Source organism: Triticum aestivum, chromosome 6B (assembly GCF_018294505.1).
Source record: "Triticum aestivum cultivar Chinese Spring chromosome 6B, IWGSC CS RefSeq v2.1, whole genome shotgun sequence".
Taxonomy (NCBI): Eukaryota; Viridiplantae; Streptophyta; class Magnoliopsida; order Poales; family Poaceae; genus Triticum; species Triticum aestivum.
The window spans coordinates 164,307,775-164,314,067 of NC_057810.1; positions in this window are offsets into that span (position 1 = coordinate 164,307,775).

A 6,293-nucleotide genomic window follows, 5' to 3' on the forward strand; every position below is an offset into this window, starting at 1 on the left:
AAATTCTGCAGACATTGTGAACCCCAAGACCTGCAGCTTAGTGCAGCCGATGGGAGGCTTGTGCAGACCTACAACCAGAAGTCAGTGTTGTCTATACCCCAACACAAATTCTACAAGCTATACCGACCATTCATGCTTCCTCACATCTTCATCAACATGCCGAAATTCATATATTTCCTGACGCACCCTAATCCTGATTGAAACATGTGCATACATCTACTTATTATAATGTAGGGATTGAACTACTTTGAGATCGATATCGACGTGCACCGGTTCAACTACATATCGTGAAAGGGCTTCGAGACCTTCCGAGAGCAGCACAAACATGGCGCCATTGATCTTGATCTAACCATTCAGGTACTCACGTTTCCTTCTGTTCTTGGCCTTGGGACCACTTGGCATGAGGAGTATTTTGTTCAGAGCAAGTCTAATGTATGAAACTTATGCATCTCGGTTACTTACACTATGTCAGCCTGGTCACTTCTAGCGTGTCAGCATGACAACACTCACTTTGCTAACATGTTTAACTCATTTTATTTTTCAGCATAGTAACTTCAATTGTTTCTACCTGATAATTCATATTGATTTAGCTTGATAAATTATATCATGCCAGCATTTTGACTCGAACCGCTTTGAATACTTGTTTTTTTACTTTAACCAGATAACTTAAGCAACTTGAGCTGATAAGTTAAGTTATAAACTTATGATAAGTCAGCCTGATAACTTGTGATGTACCAAAATGTTTAACTCTAACTGGTTTCAACACTTATGTTTTACTTTGACTTGATGAATTATGCAGCTTGAACCTGATAATTTATAGTATGTCGGCCTGAAATAAATTCTAGTGTGTCAGCATGATAAGAACCACTTTGTTAGCCTATTTAACTCATTCTATTTTTTCAACATGGTAACTTGAACAATTTCTAACTGATAGTTCATATTGTTTTAGCCTGATAAATTATACCTGTCAGCATATTTGCGATCAGTTTTCAACATTTTTTTTACTTTCAAACTGATTAATTATGCAAATTGAGCCTGATAAATTACACCGTGTCAGCATATTTAATTCGGTCTGCTTTACTTTCAACCCGATTAATTATGCAAACTGAGCCTGATAACTTAATATGCCAGCTTGATAACTATGAAGTATCACCACGTTTCACACTTGTTAGCATGTTTAACTCATTCTATTTTTTGCATGGTAACTTCATTTTAGCATGATAATTTATGATGTGTTAGCCCAATAACTTGTATTTGTTTTGGCCGATAACTTGTATTGTTTCAACCAGATAAACCACATTTCTCTTTATCTTATCAGACGACGGGGAGCCTCATGAACAGGGGCTTCTCCAGCTGCCGGATGGCCATCCCCCAATGTTCCTTCGTGCTCGTCGTAGTCACCCACTCCGAGTCACTCAACCTCAGGGCAGCCATCGGTGCCACCAAGCTTGCCAGCACACTCGTCCAGCTTGACGGCGCCATGGTGCTCACCTTCTACATAGGTGTGGCCTTCAGCTTCCTCCAGGTCGCTGTCGTCGGCCTCGGCGTGTAACATAGCCTCGCCGGCTGGATCATCTCCAGCAGGTTCCAGATCCTCACTTTCCTCTACTCCATAAGAAACCAACCAACCATCGTGCTTCTGAATTGCTGCTACAGTATGCACAACATGGCTTGCCACTGATCGGCTTTGATTGATTTTACCTAAATTCAGGGTGTAGTCGCGTCCGGCATGTCCTTCGTGGTGCTGACATGGTGCATAGACCGAGGACCTAGCCTGGTCAATGGGAAACTCTGACCGCACTAACCAGGTCAGGTACATCATGCTTGTGCTGAGATTCATCAATCCATGTAGTTGTACATTGGTGGAGTTAGTGAATCAAAAACTTATGGAATCGACCCGTAGATAACTCATTCCACCCTAGTGATTATCAAAGAACTTATTGCAAGGAGTTTTTCTACATGATGGCCTGAGGGGCTGCTAAGTTACCTGGGCCTGTAACTTTTGACCGGGTGCTGGAACATACCCCGGTAATTCCCGCAAAAATAGCATGGTAATTTCGCACCGCATGGCTGGTAAGTTAAAATACCCCGTGCCGTGTTAACTTCGACTCGGGAAAAAAATATTTGAAACATACACCGATAACTCATTCCTAAATAGCATTGTAATTTAACACACCACGGACATGATAACTTCAGTGTCTAGTGCATGGGGAGAAGATTGGGAAACCTTTTTTTTTTGCCTCCCGTACCTTCAGTGTAAACAACATGATAATTTACGTAATGCAGGCATGATAACTTAGGTATAAAAAACACGGTAAGTTTGACACCCGGTGGAGCAATGTTGTTGAAAAACATACCCCTGTAACTGATGTGTAAATAGCATGGTAATATAGGCATCGTAGGCGTGATAACTTAAGTTCAGAACACTGCGTTAACTTTTGACCCGAGGAATTTTTTGCTTGAAACATACAAAAGTATTATTTTTTGTTGAAAAAAGTTTTTGAAAAAAATACCCTGATAAGTTGTATAAAAATAGCATGATAATATACGAACCACATACTTTATAACTTACGCACCATGGTAACTCTGTCCAAGGAGGGGAACAAGTTGTTGAAAAACATACTCCTAATAACTTATGTGAAAAATAACACCGTAATGTATGAACTACATACCCCATAATGTACGTATAAACACTGTGGTAACTTCGACCAAGGAGGGAAAAGGTTATTGGAAAACGAAATATACCCCCGATATTTTATGTGAAAATAACACGGTAATAAATGAACCGCATACCCGATAACTTACTTACAAACACCGTGGTAAATTTGACCAAAGGGAAAATTATTAAAAGCCAATACCCAAATTTGACTAAAGGGAAAATTACTAAAAAAACAATATCATTCGTAACTTAGGTGAAAATAGCACGGTAATATACGAACACATATCTGATAACTTATGTACGATACCGCCTTAAATTTAACCAGAGGAGAAAAAAGTTGTTAAAAGAATACCCCTCAGTAATTTCTATGTAAATAGCATGGTAATATATGACCCACATAGTTGATAACTTACGCGAAACACTGTGGTAATATGCATCTGAAAGAAGGGTATGGGGTGATCATTTCTGTGAACCGGTGTGAAATGTGCAGAAAAAATGATAGAACTAGGGTGCATTGTCTTAAACCCGGAAAGTGAGGCTGCCGTTTTGGATTTTTCAGTTAATGATTGTTTTTTTTGTTTAATCTCATTTCAAGAAGATTCAACTAGGATGTAAGTTTATTAGAATCAGCAAAGGGAGCTAGCCTAGGTGGTTGTTGTGGTTACATTTAGTATGGGCGGGTGCGATCCCCTTGTTAGGCCAATTTTTTAACTGCTGATTGTGCGTGTGCAGCAGCCCAGAAAACCGGAGAGAGAGCCCGCAACCTCATGTGCAGAGGAAAATAAATCGGGAGGAGACAGAAAATTTGGATCGAAGGAGGGGGTTCTTTCGGGACGTGGTGGATCGAAGGAGGGGGTTCTTTCGGGACGTGGTGGATCGAAGGGAAGGGGTGGTGTGGTACTTTTTGCAATCTGCCACACGGTTGACAGTTATCACAGTCCATTTATTTTTTGTGGGGGAGGGTTCACCACACTAGCTTGCTAGTGGGGCCCTTGCGTGTCGCCTGGGTGTTGCACTATTGCCCAGGCCAGGCGCACACTACTAGGAAAGGGCTATAGATAGGATTGATTCTAATGGCGCACCAGGTAAGTAGTGCGCCACTACTATATACTAATGACGCACCGGTTGCTCGTGCGTCATTAGTGTGGAAGACACTAATGGCGCATCGTGCTCACGGTGCACCACTACTATTGATTTTTTTCCCCATTTTTCCATACAAACTAATGGCGCAGGGATGGCAAAGTGCGCCATTACTAGTTTCTAACTAGTAATGGCGCACGACCAAGACAATGTAATTTTTCTTTACTTTTTTGCAAACCTACTAATGGCGTACTATGCCAAAGCCCAGTCGTGTTTATACCCGAAGCCAAATCCAAGACCGCAGGCGCAAACGTCACCGCGAAAAATGAGCCATGGGTACTGGCTTCCTGAGTGGACCAATGCTTCTTCATTACCGACCCGCCAAAGCCCAGTCATGTTGTCGTGAGGAGAGGCAAAAGGAAGATCATCGGAATGGATGGAGTAGCCAATGAGCAAGACTTTGACAAGTACGGCGATCCGAAGATCGAACATGACGATGACGATGAAGTAGCAGCACACACCACAAGAAGAAGCAGGACCACCCTACCTAAAGGACGTCCGTTCCACAGAAGAACTCCATTTGCGAAAAAGAAGGGCAATAAGATTGTGAACAGATATCTAGCTAAGATCGATTGTATTTAAACCGTAGTCTTCATTTCTCGATTGTATTTCATGGGCACTTTTTGATATCATGAATATTTTTAAATTTCATGGGCACTTTTTGAATTCATGAGGACACTTGATCTCGATCCCCCTCCATCTTGATCTCGATTCCCCCTCCATCTCGATCTCGATCCCGCACCCTCCCCCGCTCCACCGCCGCCGCCGATGATATTTTCAAGTAAGAAATTTGAACATATTTTAAAAAAATTATTACTATTTTTATAAAAAAAAATATTACTGTTATGATTTAAACAAGTTTGAACATATTTAAACACAAATAAATATAAAAAAACAGCATTTAAATGCATAAAAAAATATTGGGGAGCCTGGGAATCGAACCCAAGACCTCCTGGTGTGTGTGCTGCGTGTTGACCAGTCGGGCTAGTGGGTGGGTTCTGTTGTAGATAGGGTTAGGTTGTAGATATGGTTAGTGGGCTAGATTAAAACAAAATTCTAATGGCGCACCGAGGGGTGGTGCGCCATTAGAATAGTCATACTTATGGTGCACGACTGAGCGGTGCGCCATTAGAACCCTCCCCCTAGCTATCCTCCCTCCCTCTCGCCAGATCCCCTTTGACCCTCTCTCCCTCGCCATCAGATCCACCCGCGCGCTGCCCCGACCCACGCCGCCGCCCCCGCGCCTCCGTCTCCGTCGCCGCCCCCAGTCAGCCCCTGCCCTGCCCCCCATCGCCGTCCGCTCCAAATCCACCCCTCCCTCGCCTTCACCGCACCCACCCACCCCCTCCCTCGCCTTCCCAGCCCTCGAGCTCCACCGTGCGAGGCGACAGGCAAGGCAGCGGGCAGAATCTGCTTCAACACCGGGCCGGCGAGCCGCGGAACCAGGGCGCGACGGCGCTCGACCCCTCCACCCCCTCCACCTCTTCTTCCTCGGGTCGTCGCTGTCTTCCTCAACTTCGGCCACCTCTGTTGCTACTAAGCTGTCGCAGGGCCTCCTTGCGCCTCCCCGGTGAGCTCCACCTCCTCTCCCCTCTTCCTTCTCGCGTGCCAAGAAATGCATAGCAATTATTTGCTTCACTTAGTCATTGATGGTCATTCAGTATGAAATTACAACCTCCATGTATTGGTTGGAATGTGTAACTACAATTTACAGGGGAAATGTTTGCAGTTAAGTTATGTGGTTGGAAAGATCATGTGTCATTAGAAACTTGGAAGCTAAAGCATTGCGATCCTCACCATAAGGATGATTATATCTTCCATGCCTGAATAGCTCTGCCTAAATAATAAATAGATAAAGGTAAAACTAAACCATGCTCAGCGATGAGATGATGTCAACTGACAACCAAAGCAAACTTGTTCATCATTACAAAAGCAAACTTGTTCAACATAACAAAAGCAAACTTGTTCAACATAACAAAAGAAAACTTGTTCAACCACATAACTACAAACTGAGACACAGTAGTAGGGGTCATCCCAATACCATAAACAACTCAATATCCCCAGTAGTAGGGGTCATCCCAATGATCCTCCGCCTCTTGCCAGAGCTCGAAACCTTCTTTGGTGATTTCGATTTTCTTCCATGCCTCGTAGGTGACGTACGCATCTTTCGCGGCGTACTGATGAGCTTGTTTGGCAGTGGGCTGTCCCCCCATAGTAGGTGGTCCGAATTCCTGTCGATCTTCTGCTTCATTTTTGAGTAGGATGGGTGGATGAGGCTGGCTGCAAACTCAGCCAAAGACTGCCACTTCTTTCCATTGTTTGGAACTCTCCATTTGCGCTGCAAGTCGACGTACTTGTCGGGGTTGATCTCCAAACCAGACAACTTCAGCTTCTCCTTGTTGCCTCCAATGCAGAAGCCAACAAAGGTGTACAGCTTCTTCTCCTATAGGAGCGGGCGGAGTTCCTTGGGCCTGCATCAAATTAATCTGGTGCA